This window comes from Alligator sinensis, unplaced genomic scaffold (assembly GCF_000455745.1).
Source record: "Alligator sinensis unplaced genomic scaffold, ASM45574v1 scaffold471_1, whole genome shotgun sequence".
Taxonomy (NCBI): domain Eukaryota; kingdom Metazoa; phylum Chordata; order Crocodylia; family Alligatoridae; genus Alligator; species Alligator sinensis.
In genome coordinates, this window is record NW_005843306.1 from 100,183 (window position 1) to 123,105 (window position 22,923).

Here is a 22,923-nt window from a genome sequence, read left to right on the forward strand (position 1 = left end):
TTGTAGTTCTTTGTAGTAGGTGGTGTCAGAGAGCTGTCTGTTGGCTTCCTTTATGTAATCCTCACGGTTTAGGATGACTATGGCTCCTCCTTTATCTGCTGATTTTATTACTATTTGGTGGTTAGATCTTAGAGATTCTATGGCCTTTTTCTCTGGTAGAGAGAGGTTGTTGTGGTGGCGTGTGTTGCTGATTATTTCATTGTTCATTCTTTCTCTGAAGTAGTCAATGTAGCGGTCAAGGCTAGGGTTTTGTCCACTGCGAGGTGTCCAATCTGATGTTCTTGGGGGTTTTTTGGCATTGATCTTTTCTTGAATGTTGTCAGAGGATGAGTTGTTGTTGGGAGTGGGTTCAGTTTGGTCGTGGAAATATTCTTTGAGGCGCAGGTGTCAGAAGAATTCTTCTAGTTCTCCACATTGAAGTATTTTATTAGGGTATTTTTCTGGACAGAAATTTAGGCCTTTAGAAAGGACAGATTTTTCAGTTTTGGTAAGCTTGTCTGTGGAGAGATTGATAATATTTGTGGGTTGGTTGCTGCTTGCAGTTTCATCAAGTCTGAGGTCAGAATGTTGTAAGGTGTTGGTGTTGTTCCTCTGATGGTTGTTTTGTGGCTGGGGAGCTTGTTCTTGGAGTAATTTGTTCCATTTCTTCTTTTTATGTAGGATGAATGCTGTAGAAAGTTTTTCGTAGTCTCTTTGTATCCATTGTATATTGTCAGGGAACATGCATGGATTTCTGTCTTTTAAATCAATGTAGTATATGGTGATTTCCTTCCTGAGTTGGTCTCAAGTAAATTCACCAAACTATCCATGTGCAGGGCATACGGGGGTCATGGTTTAACTCCATAAATCCATAATAGAGTCCCTGTGGATTCCTGTATGGATGAAAGTGATTGAAGGAAAAAAGATGGAAAGAATTTTAACTTGGGCTAAGCGGTGGATTTTTTTATTTAAAGGTAAAGAAGGTCTCTTTACTACTTAGCACTGCCCAGTTAAACACAGCAGCAGTACATCATATGCTAGCTTTTGTTTTATGGACTACTCTTTGAGCCACATTTTCAAACTTAAGTTGTCTAAAGCTGGACAACAGAGTTTTGTCATCTGAATTCTGATTTGGGTAGCAAGATGGGGATTTAACTGTCATCAGCTGTTTAAGTGGAAGTGCTCAAAATAAGATGACAGGAAGTGCAATGAAGAATGGAACCAGCAGATAAACAGCTTGGATAAAATCATGCTAATAGGAGGGTAAAGCAAGGAATTCTATTGCCTAGTCAGCGATGGAAGCAATTAGTGGAATCGGTTTGTCAGGGAGCTGGGCACAATTTTGAGACACTAGCGAAGGTTGTAAGAACTTGTTTTTTTGTGAGAAGGAGACTGGGGCATGAAATGCCTTTTCTATTTTCAAGGTTTATCAGGATTATATTTGATAGAGCAAGTCCTCTTCTTCCCTAGATCCTAAATGGATCTTACCTTCAAAAGGCTTGAGTTCCATCACCATTGCATCGTGTGAACTATACTATGCTGTATGAGTAATCCCATAGAATTAAGTCTGCCAAATCATCTCTTCTCATGGGAAGAGAGGAAGCTTTGGGTAACTCTCTGTGAAGTTTCTCTCCTATTGTTCTACCTCAGCAGTGGGACTTTTCTACTGTCCCTTAATCTCCCACAGGATAGACTCTGGTCTTACCCACAGGGTTGGCAGATATCAAGGGCCTGCAGGAGGTTAGGCTTATTTGCTGAACAGAGGCCCTGCACGCTATTGCTTGTTGCAGGCCAGCCCCATGCCCTCAGTCAGTAGATCAGCTCTTTTAGCACTCTCAGACAAGGGGCTGTCCTGACTGAAGCTGCCTCTGAATCTGTAGGGAGGAGGCTGTCTGCCAAAAAGAATACAGCACTAATGTCTGATAATGCGAAACTGAGAACCTGCTGCTTCTGTTTCCTCCTGCTGGAAACCTATCTGCTTTTGAGAATTAGAACCTAGCTGTTTCAAGGTATGCACCTGACTACCATGGATATTTGAAAATATAAGCCCAAGTACTTTGTCCAGGCAGTATGTAATGTCATTACTTTCACAGCCCTTTCCAGTTTGACCCTATTTTTTCCTGCCCCTAAATCTGATATGACCCTGAACAGAAGAGCAAGAGCCTCTGGCCAGGAAACCTCTTATTTTTTTGTAAGAGGAATTTCATTGCACCTCAATCAACGCCCCTCAATTTTAGCTCTGGCCAACATGCTTCAGAGGAACGCAATCCCCTGTCCTTCCTGCCATAAACTAGTAGCCAAATTCCTTGCTGGTCTCTACAGCTCACCAGCAAAATCTCTGAAACATGGGATTATCAGACACCTACTAGACTGCAAGATTTGCTTCTCTATCCCAATCCAGGTTTTAGAAATGTATGATTTTGCGTATCTGTGCACCCCATCTTGAGTTCCCTGTTTTAGGAGTGTACTTATTTTCAGATATAGGGAGATGACTGCTGCACTTAGAAGCATTTCAGATGTATAAACAGCTCTTAGGGTTAGGAGGGTCAGTGTGTAATGGTGCTTTGTACTTTACTTTGCAGATACATATTACATTTAATCTTTTAGACTTCTTCCCCTCAAAATAATGTCTTTTAACAATAAATCTGTGATCACAATCCTTGCCAGAAACCTGGAGCCAGACCCAGTTCCACCCCTTAGGCATCCAAGTGTGATCCTGTTCCACTTTGCTTGAGTCCCTGAAGAAACCATTTATGTGCTTACTTTTGTCTATCTTTGCCTTATGATTTTGTCATAAAAAGTAATGATGAGGAGGAAGACCCTGCTACCTTTTGTGTTCAACATTTATTTTAGGGACTTGAGCAGATGGAATCTGTGCCTAATAGATACAACACAGTCTGGCCTCTCATGCTCAGAAAGCAGCTCCTGTCAATGATGGAGGCAAAACACTTTGATTAGAGCACATTGGAGTGGGTTTTTTTAGTTTCTAAGGGCGGTTGTAAACAGCATCCAGGAAAAGTTCTTGAAAGTACCATGGCCTGTGTTCCTGCTGTTATAGCAGGATCTTTATAAATGAATGAGATATGCATCCCTACAATAGACAGAGTGCTTGTAATTTATTTTAGGGGAGATTCCTTTCTGCTAAAGGACTGAGCAGCATATTGCAGTTATCAATCTCAGATCTAAAACACAGCCCTCCTCTGGTGACCTGGTTGGTGCAAATCAATTAATCTTCCACTTCAGTTTCCTTTTCTCTAAAACATGTATGATGATGCTCAGCTAAAGCTTGATGTAGTGTTCACTGAAGTCAGTGAAACTTGATGGGCTCTGTATTAGACTTCCAATTTACCTAGCTAGTGCTCATTTTCTATAGTATATACTTCCCAGAGATGTTGTAAAAACTAATTAGTAGGGGTCATGAAAAGTGGGACCAATATTTCTGAAAAAGTTTGTCCTTTTTTGCTGAAAATTTGAAAGGCAGAACAGTTTTACCAGTTTAATAATAATTGTATGAAGTGTTTTGATAAAGCAGCAGCAGCACTAGATGAGGGAGATGCTGTTGTCCTTCCAAATCTTTCTGTATTTTTGAATGCAGGGGACAAAACTAGATGCCAGTGATGTTCAATCATTTAAGCTCAAGGCACCCTTGGAAAGTTCTTAGATTTCACTCACTTTTTGACTATAGAAAAATAATAGACAATTCTTCTGTTAAAAAGAACTCAGAAAGACCAGAACAGGTCAGAACATTTTTGACCCTATAGAGTCCAATTTGAAATCTCTGAGTTTATCTTGTGAATCATGTATAGATGTTTCCACACCTAACATTAACACTGTATTTACCTGAATGCAGGTTGTCTTTGAATTTAAGATAAGATCCCCCTTAATTGGCTACTATACATGGAAAATTCATAAATTTGCCCCTTTGCCCTGCCCTCTGTCAGCAGTGGTTGCTGCAGTTGCAGCTCCAGCCTTGACTGGAGATGGACTTGTGACCTGGGGTAAGTGGGCAGTGGGGATGGACAGAGCTGGGAGACAGAGCAGGGCAGTGTGTGACAGAGGCAGTGGAGGGTGGGGACAGGGCTAGGGCTGTGGCTAGCTGCAGCAGCAGCTGTGGTTCCAACTCTAAGCTGGGGGTTGGGGCTGCAGCTGCCTGCCTTCCCTCCCTCTTCCCCTCCTCCCCACAGTTGAATCTAAGTTGAGGAACTTTTCCTCCCATGTTTAGTGGGGTGGGGGGTGGACATCAACTTGGATTTAAGTAAATATGGTAATATTGTATGGCACCTAAAAGGATCTCACAGAACCCTGCTTGAGAATCATTGCTTTGTCATATCTAACAAAACATCTTCGTAAAGTATGGGCCTAGTATCATTGGCTGAGATGGTGGTGCATTACTGCTTATTTAAAAAATATTGGATTAAATTATTTGCAATTTCTATGGAGGCAGGCTGCATTCTGCTTTTCTGAATACAGGTGTAAATCAAGAGTAACTGTACCACAAGTGGAATTACTCTGCTTTTACACTAATGTAAGCAAAAACAGAATTTGGCCCAGCAAAGTTTTTATGCCAGGATGCAACCTGTATATCTGGGACAAGAATGAGTATAATCTTAGTTTATTGATGACACCCGTCTTCTGCCACTGGATTAGTGAAAGTGCATAATCTGCCAACACTGCATGTTATGTTGGTTAATTTTCTCTTGTTAAATGCACAGAAAGTATTTGCTTGCGCCATTAAACTTGTCTTTCTGTAACTTAACCTGTAGCATTAACACTTCAGTTTCCTGTGTTCCTGCAGTATAGATCCTTTGACTTTTGAGGATAGAAAGCCGTCTCCATTCTTTTTGGTCCTATGTCTTTTGAAGTGTTCCATTTGAAGCTTAAATATATCTCCATGTTTTTTCCGCATATTTTCCACTAAAACTAAAGGCAAAACCTTCTGCTTTCTCAGCCCCTAGGCTAGCTGTGGGTTAAGCCCTTTAGGCTGCTCTAAAGTAGTCTTGAAATACCATGCTGCCAGTTGAAGATCACTAAAATATACTGCACTGCATTGTGGTTGTGTATGGCATTGTGGTTTTGCCTATAGGTACACCGATACATTGGTTTGATATTGGATCAGCACCAATATAGAGAAAATTGATTGCATCGGAGATCGACCTGATGTGGCCCATAATTTGCCCAATTAAGTGCCTGTGCATGCGTGCAGCCACAGTGCAGCACACAGGCAGCAAGGAGCACAGCCTGGCAGTGTGGAGAGAGGCGTGCAGCTGGTAAGTCTGGTGTGGTGGAAGGGGGGGGAAGGGAAGGGGCTTGGGGGGGGGGGTAGCTTCCGCTGCTGCTTGCCTGCTCATCCAGCGGCTCTCGCCGCTTCTCCCACTGTTGGTTTGGGAGGGCATGGGGGGGGCGCATGTGCCCCCGGATCTGTGAAAGGTGGGCTGGGGCCGGGGCTGTGCGGGGCTCTTCCTGGCCCACACCCGCCCTGCCCTGGCTGGGCAGAGCTAGCCCCAGCCTCACTCCTCCCTCACCGCGGGGGCCTTGAGTTGCCCCCCACACCCTTTCCCTCCCCCCTTCCCTTCCACCATAACAGGCTTACCAGCTGCACGCAGCTCTCCAAGCTGCCAGGCTGGTATCTGAAATCAGATAGGTATTGGCCGATATGCCGCCTTAAAAATCGTCTGTCAGTATCAGCCCCAAAAATCTCTATCGGTGCATCCCTAGTTCTGCCGCCTCCGTTGCTGAGTAGTGGGGAGCAGAGAGGATGCAATATTGACAAGATGTCTTTCTTGAACCTGAAAGTCTGATCCAGAATTTCAGACTGAATTGATTAGTGCTTCTGTTACAGGGACACTTTACGGTACCTTTCCACAGCTATATATAAACAATGAAACTTGGCATGAATCAATACGTAAATACCTCTTGTAATAATCGGGTGTATGACACAGATATGGGCTCACATAAATTATCCAGATGTATTGAAAAATTACTAGAGATGGGCCCAAGCTTTCACCTCTTCCCTGACTTTTTGGATAAATTTTTTTCCAACAAGAATAAAAGCCACTTGCTGTTTCTTATTTTTGAGCCTGGTTTTAGCCAAAAGTTTTACCCTTTATGTCATGACTCTTGTCTCTCTCCTGGATGTGGAAATGCATCAAATACTTTAAAACAGAAGTCACCTGGCACTCAGAGTCTTCCTGGCTCACATTAACTTTAATGCAAATAATGTGGCCAGTTTTACATGCAGTTCTCAGAAGATGGGCTCCCTTGCCCTGCATCCATCGCTGCATTTCATTTGCCTGCCATATGGTAGACAGTAGTGCTCCTGAAGAGGCCACCAAAATACTCTAGATTCTGTGATCTTCCACTTGTTTAATTTTTCCAATTGCTTTCCCTTATTAATTCTTTTACCCTCCAACATGGTACTAGTATCTCACAACTAACATGATTGTGATGGGTTAGGTGTTTCTGGAAGAACTTGGCTTTGTCTGTGTTTTGTCTCATGTAGCTGAGGGCCTTCACTACACAACTGATTTTTAAATGTAATGGTCTAGATCAGGGATCAGCAGCCTATCACCTACTGAGCCACTGGATCTGGTTCATGGAACTGGGGGGCGTTGGCAGCTTTCAGCAAAGGGGGGCTTTGCCATTGCTGCAGCCAGGTGGTAGGGAGAAGTGGCGGTGGTTCTAGTGCCTGGATCATCCCACCATGGACCTGAGCTGGGTCATTCTGTCTTTCTGCTGCAAAACATTGCCCACCCCTGGTCTAGGTCAGGGGTGTCAAAAAGAAAGCAGTTGGTGGGTCATATTCCTTGCTAGCAGTCAGGAGACAGGCCATATTCCCTGCCAGAACTACTGTGTTGGCACAGCCAACAGCCTAGAATTTGACAGTGCCACCACCCAGGCCCCTTTCCCTGTCCCTGCCTGCCTCTGAATTAAGTCTCCAGCTGCAATCAAAAACAATGGGAAAATGGGGCATGGGTGGCAGTGGCAGTAATGGAAAGAAGCCCCATGGGCCAGTTTACCCATTTCTTGGCCAACCAGGGGAAAGACCCACAGGCAGGGTCTGGCCCATGGGCTGTAGGTTTCACATTCTGGTCTAGATTCAGACCTGTAGACTTGTAAGTCAGTGCAAATCTGTTTACTTCAGTGGAGATAGGTGCTTCTCTGTTGACTCCACTGAAGTTGCATCTGCCTACACCAGGTCTGACACAGAATTGCTTAAAATATGAAACAATAAAAGATTAACTATACTCATATGCATAATTTCCCTCTTTACCAAGATATTTCATGTATGATCCTGTGGAAGCCCCTGCAATTCACCGATGAATCGCACACAGCCCCTGGCCTTGTTGCTGAAATTTGACCATGTCTAGTGCTAGATCTGCCAGCAACAGATCCTGTGTCCCTTTCTTCTCCCCCTTTGAACAGGCCACTGAGCCTCTGCCAGATCTCTTCCTAAAAACTCCCTTTCCTACTTGGTTCTGCTTATTACTTTCTGACTGGCTTTGCTGTATAGATTTGTGGCTCCATGGGGACTTATGTCAGGTGTTAGGTGAAGGAAATATGGTTTTTGTTAAGCAGAGGTCTGGGCACCAGGAAATGTGAGTTCTTTTCTGGGCCATGTCTCCGACACTCCTGTGTGACTGAGTAAGTGTGCTTGTTTTTCTCCCCATCTGTGAAATGAAGATTGTACTTCTTTCACTCATGGGCTAGGTGCTGGTTAGGAGAGGTTGGAGGGGCAGTTTCTTATACACTGGAGTGTTATATATATGCACATGATGCAGTCTTGCCAATAGCTGGCATGATTCCTTATTATGTTTATCTCCTGTTACTACCCACTGCCTTACTTGAAAAGTAGTTGGTTAAAACTTTTTGCTTGTACAATAAAGGTGGCTGTCCTGTTCCTCCCTGTCTGATCTCACTAGGACAAACAAACCTGTGTAATACTCTGGAGTTTCCCTGCAGGATGCATGGTGCTCCACATGCCTTTACACACAGGCCTTGCTAAACCTAGGTCTGCCTCTTGCATAACCTTCAAACTACCGGTTTCTTAAACAAAACAAAAAAACTGGCAGTTCTCCTTGCAGTGACTAATTTGCTCTGGATCCCCGGCTGCTGCTTGGACCCTAACTACTTGCTGTAATTCTGGTCTGTTTTGTTGACCATTGATACATTATGAAAACTTTCCCTTTTTTAAGGCCCCTGACCTCTCAGCATGTAGTCCATAAGAGCATCAGATAATGCACTTCACTTTTTCCTGTCCTCCTTCTTAATTTTGTGGTTTCACTATACAGCTCAAATAACGTTGTCTTGCCCTTCTTTAAACTTGTCCAGTCTCTTCTGTTATCTGTTCTTTGCCTAATGCTTCTGTTTCTCTTATAGGTAGGGGTCTACTTAAATCACGTTTTTCGTGGAAACCTCAAGTAACAGCATTTTCCGCAATTGCCAGGAAACATTACAGTGGCTGCGTTTGCCCACAAAATCACCCTAAAAACACAAGCAAACTGTGTATTTATTCGTATAATACACTGTTTTAGAATGTCTCAATGCTTACCGCAATACAGACAATGTGACAATCGCGGCAGCCATAGATCACGTGATTGAGAGTTACTGTCTGCTAGTGACGTAGACTAAGTGAAGGCACCGGTCAGTGAAGTGTATGCCTCTCTGCCAGTCAGTGGTGAGGGGTGGGGCTGCTGGGAAATGCCTGCAAAATCAGCAATTTGGGCCGGACCAAGCCACAAAAATTGCTTTGTCTTGCCGCATATGAAGTGGACCCATACTCATAGGACATTTACAGTATGTGTGTACTGCAGTTGTAGATGTCTGCCTGATGAGGCATATCCACACTCACTTTAGTACATCTTACTTGGGTACCAGTAACAGCAATGTGGTGGCCCAGGCTTCAGTGTAGGATGTACAAGCCCACCACAGCTCTAGGTATGTGCTGAATGGCTAGTCTGTCCTGAAGTTCATGCAGATCGCAGCCTAAGTGTACCGCAGTTGCACATCCTAACTGTAGCATCGGTGAATCTAGGTTCTGCTCCCAGGCTGCGCATGTTCTAGTCCCCCTCCTCCCCAGACTTACCTGAGGAGCTGCTTTCCAAGCTGCCTGGTGGCTGTGCACATATACATGCACATAGCGCCCTGTGCCTGATCACCCTTCTCCAGCTCCCTCCCAACCCCTTGCAAGCTGGAACTCTGCCAGCCTGCAGAGAGATCTTTGCAAAATCTGCATGTTTCTCCAAAATCCGCATGATTTCTCCGAAATCTGTGTTTTCCTCCGGTAACTATGAAACTGTGAAACTAAAGGGGGAAATCCATGTTTTTCTCCTTTTTCCGAGGGAAACGGAAAGCTCAGATCCCTGATTATGAGCATAGCCCTTCGGTTATTCTGATGTTGGGATTATACAAGTCTCTGAATAGATGTTTTCTTTAATCTGCTTTATCTCTTATTATGATACCAAAGGGTTAGTTGAAGTCAGACAAGTATATTTAAATCAAGTAAAAGTGAAAATCTCTGAAACTTGTTACTGCAGGATAAAATTGTGTTAGATTCATTTGACCAGGGCTGGATAATACTTTTTTACTGTTAATAACTCTTATAACTATGGGAGCTAATCAGGCCTTCTCCAGAGTGATCACCTGTATTGATCAGGAAGGAGTCTTCTCTTCAGAGAACATTTGAATATATACATTACTGAGAATTTTTGCTTTTCTCTGTAATATCAGGCATTGACCGTGGCTGCTGACTAGAAGGCAAGGCAATAGTATCATCTGATATAGTGGATCCTTGCTAGTTTTAATCTTCTACCTTTTATGTAATATATGTGTAGATCTCTGATTTTGGAGGTAACCCTGGAGCTCCTACTTGAGGAAAACTTTTGTGTGAGAGAAATGCCAAACTGTGGCAGTGCTCTAGGCCATAACCCCTGTATTTTTAACAACTGCTTGGGATTTCTCCTGGCTTACCTAACAATCTGTTCAAGTTGTATATACTCCCACAGGTCTCATGGCCACCTCCATTCTCAGACAGTGATTTCTTTCATGAAGGAGAAATGCAGAGTCATGTTTATGTATGCAAATGAAGAAGAGGGTTTGTTTACAGTGCAGACTCCACCAGCTAGGTCCCTTCCAACAGCTGTACCATAGCAATACATACAAAGTTGCAAAAGCAAGTGGGAGGCAGAGTATGTGTTGCCAGCAGAAAGTGACTAAAGGGATTTCCTGCAAGGTGCGAAGAACCACTGACCTATCATAGCATCTTCAAGTCTCAGGCCCTTAGGCTCAGGAAACTTCATCGGTCCTTAGATCACAGTGACACTAAGAAGATCCCTGGTCCTTTGGAGTTTGGCCCTGGCAAAAGAGAGAAGTGGTGACCTGGTACAGTTGGGATTAGCTCACAGCTGGTGGTACAGTTAACAGGAGATAGGTCTGATATGCATTACTAGATTCAGGTGCTTCTGTACTTGGAGCAGGAAATGAGTCCAAATACTGCATCCTTAATATTTTTGTCTCTTAATATTTTTTTGTTTAGCCACAGCATCTCATTTCCACCTTACCGGTTGCCCTTCTGGTGGTGTTCGTATATATCTTTGCAATACTTGCCTCTTACTCTGTTCTCTGTGTTGCAGCTATTGAAGGAAACCTTCCAACGAGCTGGGGGCCAGAATCACTGTGAAAGTCCATGACCTCTATTCAGTTGGCTCAGGCCTCCCCCCGATCTCTGGCACTCTGCTAGGGTTGCTGGCAAGCCCTGCAAACTTATCCCATGGGCATACAACTCTTCACTCTCTCCCACCATGCAACAACAGCGTTATATAGCATGGATTTGATCTTGGCATTGAGATTTCCTCCCCACAGCCTTTCTTTTTTGGATTGTACCACTCCTGCTATTAGCTGAATATTTCTAGTTTCTCCCTGTAGACACCTGTGGCCCATATCTTGGTTCCTTCTGATGAGACACTTCCACCTCCTCTGATATCCACCGTGGAAGTAGCAAGCCATACCTATCACAGTGAATGAGAAGAAAGCTCCAGTTATAGCACCTGTAACAGGATGGGTTGACAGAAGTTTCCTCAGTGTTGCAGCCCCATTTGTCCTCACTAGTCTGTGTAACCTTCTCTGTGCAACAGTAGAGTTCCAGTTAGGTACTTGAAGCAGTACAGTAGCTTAGATGAGAATGGCAGCCGGTTTCCCAGGGGCTGTGCCATAGTTAGAACTGTTTAAAGTAGTGGTGTCCAAATTTTTCTTCTTATGGACTGGATGGATGGTGTGGAGTGGGTCTGCGGACTGCATCCAGTCAGCAGGCCTGATCCAGTGCATGTTGGATTGGGCTCTGGTCCTGCACGTTGTATTGTAGCCACAGGCCTATGCCAGATCAGGCCCCACACCTGCCAGATGGGGTCCCACCGCTCCAGCCCTGCATGTGCTGGTAGGATTCCATGCATGGGGCCACGTCATCTGGCCTTCAGGGCGTGGAAATTTGGCAGCGGAGGAGCAGTGGCAACATTAATTGCCACAGCTCCCTCCCCACCCAGTTTTCAGACCCTTAGAGAGCATAGTAACCCGGATCACATGGGTCTGTGGGCTATGAGCTGGGGATCGAGCACTCTTGGTTTAAAACAAACCAGTATATGACATTGGGCATTGTTCTGTTCATTGTGCTCTGGGGTGCAGCCTTTTCAAAACCTATTGGTCTTCTCCTTCCATCATCCAAAATTTCATATATCAGAAAGCTTGAGGCTACCCCCTCAGTGTGACTTGTGGAGGATTGGGCTGTTACTGTAATGTATCTTCTGTCCTACAACCCAGACAGGTGGTAATTTGCAGGCTGTTCCATTAAGTGCGTACCTGAAGCCTGACAAGTACTGAAATCCATGAGACTTGCTGGATTGAAAGGTTGTTATTGGCAATGTACTCTGGATTACTAAACCTCTCTACAGAAAAAGAAAAATGAAAATGGATATTCTTCCCCCTTCTCCCTCCCATGCTTTTCCAGAAGTCCCCGTGCACCTGTGGTATGCAGACAGATTGCAACTTGTTGGCTGCAACATCTGAAGAGTTCAGTGCAGGCTCTCAAAGTTAGCTGTTGCAGGTTCATCTGGACTGTGAACAATGACAAAATACCTTATTTACCTGAATCTAAGACAACCCCCCCAGTAATTAGATTTCATACATGGAAAATGATAAATGTGTTATAATTTTCCATGTATAGAATCTAATTAGTGGAAGGTTGTCTTGGGGGGGGGTGGGGGGGGGGGGGGGGGTGAGGGCCCAGACCTCCACCCCTTGCTCCCCTGCCCCTTGCCTTCCCTAACTGTCTCGCACTGCTTTTCTCTATGTGCCTGTGCCTGTCCCCCACTGCTGCCTGTCCTTCCTGCATTTGCCCCCATCTTGTGCCCCCTGTCATGTTCCTGCTGCCTGACCCTCCATGACTGTTCCTTGTCCCCTGCCTCCTGCCCTCCACCCCTGGGCACCTTCTCCCATTCCTGTGCCTGATCCTTGCTGCCTGTCTTCCGGGGCTGCCTCCTTCCCTTCCCTCTCAACCACTTACCTTCTGCTGCAGCTCTGATATTCTGGGGCAGTCAGCACCAGTGATGGCCCCAGCCCAGCCTGGTCAGAGAGAAGTGGTGGCAGCCCCTCACTGGGCTGAATTGGGGCCGGAAAGACCAGAGCTAGAACAGAGGGTAAGAGCGGGGAGGGGACAGGTGGTGGTGGGGGGGGGGCAGGCTATATGGTCTCCCCCACACTCTCCTGGAGTTACAAAGGTCTTCTCCTCCACCACCCACCCTGTGGTGTTCTCCATGCTCCCCCTGCTTCAAGCTCCCCCCTCACCAAACAAGCCATCCCAGCCCTTGGCAAGCAGTGCTCAACTCTGGCTTCAGCCCTAAGCCTGGGACCAAGGCTGAAGCTGAGTTGCTGCCTGCCCAGGCCAGTACTTGCATTCAAGACAAGGCATTTTTTCTCCCCTAAGTTGACAGCGGAGGGGAATGGGACAGGACCTTGTCTTGGATTTGAGTAAATATGGTATTTTATTTGTCAACTTTGGGGAGGGGCAAAGTGTTTAGCAGAAAATTCTTATTTACCCTAGTGGTGGTTTTGACCAAGTTCATCAAGAAAAAAAATGATTTATTTCCACTAGGATTTTACAGAAAAATAACTTGAGTTAAGTATCCTGCTGTACAGTGCACCCTTTTGGCAGAGAAGATATAGTCACAGAGCAGCTGATAGAGATGGTGTTTTGACACATGCCTCTTTAGTTCTGGTATACAACTATATCCCCAAATATCCTTTGACCCAGAAGTTGCTAATTTTCTTGTATCCATATACGTGCTTGTTCCTGTGGAGCAGTCTCCATATGGGGTAACAACTTACCCCAAGCCCATGTTAACGCATTGGGGTAACTTGTTACCCCAGTGCAGTTTCTGTATAAATGACACACCTAGACCTGTTTGGCCACTTTGGGTGGATGCATCTGAAAGGTCAGTATTCGTTCACACCTCATTCATGTCTACTTCAGGTATCCATGGTAACTAATGGATAGCCATCCTCCACAAAACTGGTTCATCCCCAGTACAAGACAGGAAGGAATTTTGTGGTGACAATTTCTTCACGAGTACTGACATGGCAGAAAGACTGCTACAGCAGGACTCGACCTATGTGGATACGATTCAGAAAAACAAGGCCGATATCCCAAACGAAATGCAAGCAAATTGAAGAACAGAAACTTTTTCATCCATTTTCGCTTTTGATGGGGAACTCACCCTAGTTACCTATGTTCCAAAGAAGTCCAAAGTTGTGCTGTTGCTGCCAAGCATGCACCATGACCTGTCAGTGGGTGGAGAACAAAGAAAGCTGGACATCATCCATGACTACAATAAAAACAAGGGTAGGGTGGATAACCTTGACCACTTAGTGCATATGACCACCTGGAGACGGAAAATCAACAGGTGGCCAATGACGCTGTTTTTCAATATGCTGGATGTGGCTGCCACTGCCAGCCTCCTCATTTGGCTAAGCCCCAATGTAAAATCGAAGGGAAGACAGCATTTTTTTTTTTTGCAAGAGCTTGGAGAACAGTTGATCAACGGGCAAATAAAACGAAGAATGATGAATACATATAATTTGTCTAAGTCCTTCAAGTCTGGTATGATCGCCCTAAATTACAAATTGCTACAACTCACCCCAGTAGAACCTTCTGCAAGCATGAGTGGAGGTTGTGCTTTTTGTCCAAGGACAGATGACCACAAAACCTGGAAATGATGCAAAGATTGTAAGCGATTTGCTTGTGTGCACCACAGTACATCACTGCTGCTTTGTGAGGAATACAATATTTAGTTAAAACAGTTAGGAAATGTTTTTGGAAGTAATTGTTAGTTTGAAAACAGTGTGAACTGCAGACTTAGAAAATTGTTCATTCATGTTTTGAAACTTAAAAAAAGTTTAAATGTTATTCATAGTTCTGGTTAAATAATATTTTGGGTTCAAATCATCATAAATGCTCTTTCAGACAATCTGTATGTTTAATAAATAGTTTTTTGGTACATTTATACTGTTGTCATTGGTTCCATTTTGTTCATGAAGGTGGGGTAACAAGTTACCCCATGAGATCAACAATGTCAAATTGCGGGGTAACAAGTTACCCCATGAGAACAACAATGGTTACAGTTTCATGAGAATGAATGAGGATTAAAACTGCAGTTTTCACCTCCTGGCCATCAGAAGCAAGCAGCAAGTACCCAGGCTGATGGGCCTCTCTGCCAATCAGCAGTGAAGGGGTGCATGTGGGGAACTCCAAGATTAAAGGAACTACCATGCCATAAGTTGGGCCCGCGATTTAAACCAGGCCCTAATCATAACAGTACCCTGTACATTTTTTGGTTATTCCTATCTGAGGGATATAATTCATCTTGTTTTTGGCTTCTTTGAAACATTGGATGGCTAATAAGAGTTTTCAGTGAAACTATTTAAGAGGAACCTTTTGGATATTGTATCTTGGAAACTTGTCGTCATTCAGAAGGGACAACAAACTCACCTGTTCTTATCAAGGGATGCTGTCAATTTGATGCTTACCTGATAGAAATTGACACTGAGGTCAATCCTGTACTGTTTTAAAACTGCAGAAGTATTGGCCCCCAGATGGCTTAAATCTATCACTTTTTTTTTTACTTGGTTTTTTTTTATTAATAAAAGGCTTTTTGACATTTTCACTTTATTTTCATTATTTCAACTCTCTTTTTAGACCATTTCTCTTGTCCTGTACAATGCAAGCATATGAATTTTGTTTATAGACAGTTTCTTAATCCTGCAGGAAACATGATGTTGGCTTGTGTTATTAAATTATTTTAATTGTTTAATTCTTGTCATATCCAATAAGATTTAAGAGTAATTCATAAGAGAAAGCAAAACATTTTAAGGATATAAAAATCAGCAGTTCATAAGAATGTTTTTGGTTAGGTAGTTAAATTGTCAAAAATGTCTCAATGAATGAATTGAATGTATGCATCTCACCTGAACAACGGTAAGACCATATAATAGAGAAAGAATGGCACCAGGATGATCTTGATACTGATCCCAAAGTGGTATAAATATGCCCCCTGGTGATCCCAGAGGCTTGCTGAGAAGTAGGCCTTGCTCACCTGCCTCTGCTCTGCCTGCCCTAGTCCTTGGAATGAAGCAGTGAAGATGCCGCAGTGTGCCCTTTGCCACCTTTCTCAGACAATCCAAGAGCAGTTGGGGGGAAGGGAGGAGTAAAGTCTTGCCCTGTGGATCCACTGTAATGTCTTTGTTTGTCCTTACTTCTCAATGTCTGCAATCTATTTCTTGCCTGTTCTTGCCCAATTATTTATCTGAGCAATTTTATTAGTTGCAGTGTCTAAGGTAGCATCAAAGAAAGCACTCTTTCTGGAGCCTGGGTATCTATTGATTGACTAATGGAACAAATTGATTCTGAATGGTGTCGACATAAGCCCCAGTCCTGAAAATACCTTACTTGCTTGGCTTTCCTGCTGTGATCATTGATGTGAAGGTAAGCAGGCACAGAATTATTTATAGAAAGCAGGTTCAGATATTGTGTCAGCTGTTGTGTAGGAGCACCTCAAGGTGAATATAATAAAATGGAAGTAGAAAAGAAAGGATCTGGATGATGGTGGCACAAAGCCATTAAGCTTCATAGGGTTTCCCTTTACCCAGAGGGAATAGAGCAGGGCCAGTTAAGCAGCGGGTTTCTGGCTTGTGCACCACAGCTGCAGGGGATGGCTGGAACCTCAGTTTGGGTGGGTTGGCTGTGGGATATTGAAGTCATTGTTCTGTTTCACATAACTGGTGCAAGAAGTAGCACCCGTTGACTGTGCTTGGCTTAGGTGGACTGTTAATAAATTCTAGATATTTAATGCTGAAGTACTCCTAAGAATGAAAGAAGTGCATGACAGACGTGCTGCATGGTCAAGTCCTGCCTCTGTCCCACAGCTCCAGAAGGCCTGGTGTGCAGCAGAATTCAGGGTGTCACATTGAGGAGGGGACAGGGTCTGAAAAGCCCTCCCTTGAGACCTACTCATGCAGTGCCTAGTTCACAGGGGTCCTCTGCCACAAGGCTCTGGGGATAGGCAGGATAGGGATCCAGAGCATTGGCTCTGTGGATCCACTGATCACATCCCACTTTCTGGAGAGCAAGGTCACTGGACCAGTGGTTTTCAATCTTTTCAGACTCAAGACACTCCTCAGAAAATGCCAGTTCTTACCTTTCACTTGTTTATTAACTATGGAAAAATAATAGAGCAGTTCTTTTCTTGCAAATAACTCAGACCACAATTAGTTTTTGACACATTCTGGATTCCTGTTTAAATCTTGGAGTTTATCTTATGAATCATGTGTAATTATTTATACACCTAAACAGTGATGATTTTGCATGGCACCCTTTAAAGGATCTTATCCCCAGGTGCTCCACTGATTGAGAATCACTGCACTAGACCATACATGACAAGCAGTCACTACTGAGGCATAGGTGGTCTGGCTGGTGGTTTGCACAAGCCATTAGCTGGTGTCCCAAGTGGTAGTTGGGGTCAAAGCTAGAGGGTTAGAGTCTGAGTCAGGGCTGACACGCTATAGAGAGCAAGGTCAGGGAGCAAGCCAGGTCAGATATCTGTGAAAACCAGGTTCCAGCAATCCAAGGTGAGAGGCAGAGGTGAAGGTCAAACTTTGAACAGGATCAGTAATGAATGATCAGATCTAGAGTCAGTGCAAAGGCAGAGAAACAGCAGAGCAGTCCAAGGAAAGTAGGAGCCTTGTTCTCCAGACAGCTTCTACTGGAAGAATGGGAAGACTTATATATGCAGGAGACTCCAGTCCTGGGCCAGAAGCCCCAGGCAAGTCAGGGGCCAGCAGTAGAAGGCCTTTCCCCAGCAGGGCCCCTTTCCTTGCCACTCTGCCTGTCATCATGAGCTGTGGCCTGGTGAAGGACTGAACTGGTGCTTGGTGTCTGAGTCCCAGGGTCAGAGGTTTGGGACCAGGTTATGACACTGCTTGCAAGTCCCCTTTCCAATTAAGACAGCATCAAAAAATGTGGTCATTCTTTGTTGCATTTTTCCTGCTGTGGACTTTCGAGATAGCTCTCAGGAGCCAATTAATACCATCTTTCCCTGTGTCCTAAGCCCAGTTGTAGATCTGCATCCTGCTGACAGTCCATGGAGCAATGCAAAAATAGCAGTTAAGAACCTCTGATGAATTTCTCTACCCTGTGCCAAAATAATAAAACTCCTGGGCACTTAACTGTATGTATACATGTATATGAATTATGCTCTCTCATTTGTTTGGAAGGCTATTCAAGTTTCTAAGTCACTGCTGTTGCTGCTGATGGTGAAAAACATTAACCACAGCTGCTGAAAAACATGGAAAACAGTTTATTGGAGGGACATATTTGTGGCATTCTTTTTCTGTGAGGCTTCACTCTTGCATTGCTGCCCAGCCTGGAGGATGTCTCTCTCTCTCTCTTGCTAGCATAAAGGTCTAGAGATTCATCATTAACACACCTCCCTAAGCTTTCTCTGAATACCTCCTTGCCATTGTCCTGAGACAAGGAGGAAAACACTTGGAGGTGAAGTGCTGATTTACAATGGAAATCCAAGATATGCACAGCATTATGGCCTTAATTCTGCAAAATATTTCAGCAGTATGCTAGAAGTTCAGCCTATACTTGTTTCTACAGTTTCATAGGAAATTTAATCACATGCTCAAATGCTTTGTAGAACTGGGCCTTCTGATCTGATATTTTGACTGCATAGGCAAGGGAGTAATTGCTGGTAAAATAAGTTGCAGCCAAACTTTTGTGAGCACTCTGTAAGGTTCTGTGAAATCTATTGCCATTACCTGGCTTGTTGAAGGAATATACCCCACAATGCACTATGCCCAGTGACACTGTAGACATTGATGGTGTTATTGGTATTGGTGACTTCATAGAGTGTTTTGATTTTGGGTGGTCTTGGCAAACCAGGAAAGAGCATTGGATTTTATGAAAGAGAATTTTAGAAGAAAAGAATTCCTCTTTTGCTGAGTATTTTCCACAGCTGGATGATAAAAAGCATTAGGCTCACAAATTGGGCCTATATTTACTTATAATTTAACCATTGCAGTTCACCTTGAGTGAACACCATTTTACTTGTATTACTGTGTCCACAGATACTACAGTTGGGTCACAGGTAGAGGAATTTTGTTTTATTTAAAACTAAATTATATTGGCTCCTCTGTAGTGAAGAAAATGGCTCTGTGGCTGATTCAGGTGATTGGGAATCAGAAAATGTGGGGTCAGCCTCCTACTCTGCCACAAACTTCTTGTGAAAGCTAGGGAAATTCTCATAACTGGTCTTGGCTTCACCTTTCATATCTGTTCCACCTCATGGAAGTATAGGAGGAGTTACTTAATATTTGGGAAGTGTGCTGAGATCCCCAAATGGAAAGGGGGCATAGCAAACAGATTTCTTAAAGATGGCTTCGGTCTGCCAAATTAGCAAAACTGCTTCCTGTTAATTGTCAGCTTGCTCTTGGAAGGTCCTGTACTTCTCCAGAAATGTTCTGCAATATTGCTTTTAAAAGTTTGTCTGACTTTATTCCAACTACATAGCTGGTCCAGTAAAAAATAGCACCCTAACATATTCTTGCCTCAGCCTTCTTTTGACATTTTTCCTTTAGGATCCTGAAATTCTCTCCTAGTTTCTTTCTGTTTTAGTCTCCTAGTCAAGATCATTCATCTTTGGTTTGCAGCAAGATGTGCCAGTTTGGTGTTTTGTTTCTAATTCTAGCAGCAGTCACACACCCTAATGAAAAGGCAAGAAGAAATGATTCATCTGTTACTTTATTTGCCACTTGTTATGGGAAGCTAAAACCAAATTCATATTTGGCTTAACCTAGGACTCTGTTGATGGATTTTATTTCTTCAATTGCATTTGGCAGGGCTAGATTTACACCAGAAATAAACAAACGGTTCCTCAGGGCAACCTGATAGAGACTGGGCCTGAGTCTCCTCTTATACCCAGAGAGCTCTTTAAACCACAGGAGGACTAGGCTGGCCCTAAAATATGCAAAGCTCTGGGGTTCACCTGATTCAAAGTCTTATGAAGTTAAAAGAATCCCATTGACACCAGTGCGCTTTGAATCAGGCCTGCTGTTCTCCATATGCTAGTTCCCCTCACTGTAACTTAGTTCAATGATGGATAGTTTTGTAAATGTAATAAAAATATGTTGGTTTGCATTAAATAACAAAATACTTCTGTTGCTCTGAGTTGCAATATCCCCTCCTTTCCCCCAGAGTAGAAGAGCCCCTCCCCTTGCAAGTGGCTGTGCACTGTGCAGGTAGTATAGATGGCCCTTGCCTTGGAGTCTCCTGGAGTTCTGCCTCCTGCTGCCTGAGATTTAGGGATTCCAACCCTAATTTTCTATGATTCTATGGGTTCTGCTTCCAGGAAAAACACTGCACGTGTGGGTAGGGTTGCCAACTCTGTTTGAATTTATTCTGGGAGGTGTCCGGAATGCCAGCCATTCCGGACACCTCCATAATGGCCACCATAATGGCCATTATGTGCCATTACGTGGCACATAATGCAAAAGTGCCCATTAGTTACGGATTACCATGCATAGATTTTCCATCAGGAAGGCAAATGCACTTTACTATTTTAAAAACCCACTGGACTACGGTATAAATCGAAAAGGTAGCATAGCAAACAGATTATAAATATTAAATGTTGTAAGAGATACAATATTTAATATTTATTTTAACATACGCCCTATCATTTATCTCCTGGGTGACCCTCAGCAGTCTCCTGGAGATTTATATCTAATTCTTAGAGACTCTAGGGCAATCCTGGAGGGTTGGCAACTCTACCACTGGGGAAGGGTAGGATTTGCACTATGTGATTCTTGAGCTTGCCTGAGACAAGTGGTGCATCCCATTTTGTGAGCTCAGTGGATGGAGGTATGACATTAATTTACTGCCGTTTTCTTCCCCAGCACCCTAGCCTTTATACCCCAGCCTTTGTAAATGCGCCTCCATGCTAGCTCCAGGTGTGGCTTCTTTGCAAGCGACTTTCTAAGGCAGGTCATTCAGCTTACAATGCCCATCTGTCTTTGTAGCTTCTCTAGTCAATTGAAACTAGGTGGACTCTTGATGAGGACTTATATTTAAAGTAAAATAAAGGAGCCAGAATAGCCTTTCTTATATAGGCCATCGTTTGTTTTTCTCCTGGAACACAGCATACAAAATCTTTTGGCTTGTATGGTCAAGCCAGATTTCAGACAAAACACACACCAACAAGAAGAACTGCCCATGTTCCTCTGAAATCTCTATTGCTATGTCCTGGTGCTGGGGTGCAGAAAAAACTTACTACCCTCTCTTACCTGGTATCTTTGTTCCCTTCTTAGTTGTTAAAATTAATGTCCAGGCATTGGGACAGTTGTTGCCTTTTTCGAAATGCTCTTTCCTCATGTGGACTAGGCCCACCTAGTTCTTCATGGTCTATTTTGTATCAATTCAGACACCTCCATGGTGTTCATCCCCATCTTGCGCCTTTCAATCTAGAGTGGGCATTAACTCATTCCATAACAGTACCGGCAGTCGAGGAAACCTAGGTAGGCATGTTGTTCATAAAAATGTTACACACATTACTATATTCTCCACGTGTAAAGAATTAAATGACTGTACATTGAATTTGCATTTAATGGATTTGTATATATTGCAGGCTGTTTGTCATACATTACACATTATGCCGACATTACACATAAACCAGTTTAAGTGATCAGAAACTGGTTTAATCCTGTAACAGAACAGATTTTCAGTGCACATAAACCAGTTTGAAAATGGCTGAAACTGGTTTGAGAGCAACCTGGTTGAATGTGATATCAGACTTAACTGATTTGGCTCAAACCGGTTTATGCAATGTCTGTCCCAGACCCCTCGCTGGTTTAAGATAAACCAGACTCCCCCAGCATCCCGGCATGCTCTCTGGGATGGGCGGGGCGCTCTGTTCCACAGCAGGGCTGGCCCCTTCCCTCTGCTCCCTGGCTGCAGCTCCTGCAGAGGCTTGCAGGCTGCTCCCCTCATCCCCCTCATCATTCCCTGCTAAGGAGGAATCCCCACCTTCCTCTGCCTTGCTGAGAAGTATCTGTGTATTAACTAGCAGACCACATGCTGGCTTCAATCCATGCTGTGACATAGGCAGAATCAACAGGTAGCTGGTAATATCCCTCTGTTGTTTTCTTAATGGGGTGATAAACACTGTTATCAGTTCCCTGCTGGACTAATCAGGGCATCCTGCCTGGACCTGGCCATGCCCCCTCAGCTGAGCACTGTAGAAGGGAAAAGAGTGCTGCTCTAATGCCACCCCCCGCCCCCAGCTTCTAGCCTGAGCCATTGCAGGCATGTGCCTGCGTTTCTGTAATGAAAAAGTAATATCTATACACCTCCAAATTGGTTCGAGCTTTGCAGGCTAGACTAACCTGCAAAGATTGAATCAATTCAGGCTTAGGCTTTTTGAATGTCTGTCCCTAGCCCATTTGTAAATATGGTTGGATTGTGTGCAGATTACATATGTAGATTTAACTTCAGTGGCCACCTCTGACTGCTCTCACCTGAGAGTTTTCTGTAGACTAGAACAGAGTGTAGAGAAACAGTTTATGTTTCAGATGAACACTTTGCCCAGTACTGTGCAGCAAATGGGAAGTTATGTATATAGCTATTTATTTCAACAGTTATTGCTGCCATGAACACTTCTTCCCTGGCTCATGGTCTCTTAGGATACTACAGCATTTACACATACCTTTTTTTCCAAAAAATAGGTGCTGGAAATTGGAGTGCCTGGCTTAAATGGGGAAATGCAGGGAGCAGAGGGCCTGATCCTACTGGAGCCAAACTGCCCAGCCCCTCTTCTCGAGCCAGGTGGGCAGCCAATGGCATCTGTCGTCAGCTCAGGGCCCACCTAGGTGGAATACAGGGGGGCTGTGCAATTTGGCTCCAGTAAGATCATGTCCTCAGCTGGCCTTGTGCTGCTGGCTAGGATCAGGCCCCTCAGCTGACCTGGCAGGCACAGCTGGCTGCCCACCCTGCTCAGCTCAAGGAGAGAAGGGCCAAGCAGTTTGGCTCGGCGAGTAGTGCCTGCCACATCTGGGGGTTAACAGAGCAGCTACTGGTTTCTGCTGCCTCCCATCACTGCAGCTGCCTGTGCTTTCTCTGCAAAAATACCAAACTCACTGGTATTTTTTGAAGAAAGATTTTTTTCTTCATTTTGCCTTTCAAAAACAAGTTACATGTCTAAATCAGAGGACACGTACAATTTTAAAGCAGGAACTATTCTTATCACTTCTATTTTGGTAAACAATTACTGTTGTCAGTTGACTTTCCAATGCTATGTTAAAATTATAAAACAAACCATCCCTAAAACTCTGTCTCCCAGTTGACTAAACTGA

At 44.0% G+C, this 22,923-nt stretch overlaps 1 protein-coding gene across 3 annotated transcripts in view; it reads left to right on the top strand.

The window, feature by feature from the left end:
* The window catches only part of COLGALT2 (collagen beta(1-O)galactosyltransferase 2), a 110,853-nt gene that overhangs the window by 38,691 nt on the left and 49,239 nt on the right, over window positions 1-22,923 (top strand). The window contains exon 1 of one of the 3 annotated variants that reach the window (XM_025194796.1): window positions 15,985-16,003. The exons of the other annotated variants lie outside the window; for them this stretch is intronic. The gene's annotated coding sequence lies outside the window, so the exon portion shown is untranslated. Of the gene's footprint in view, window positions 1-15,984; window positions 16,004-22,923 lie in introns of those variants that run through there. 3 annotated transcript variants of the gene reach the window in all.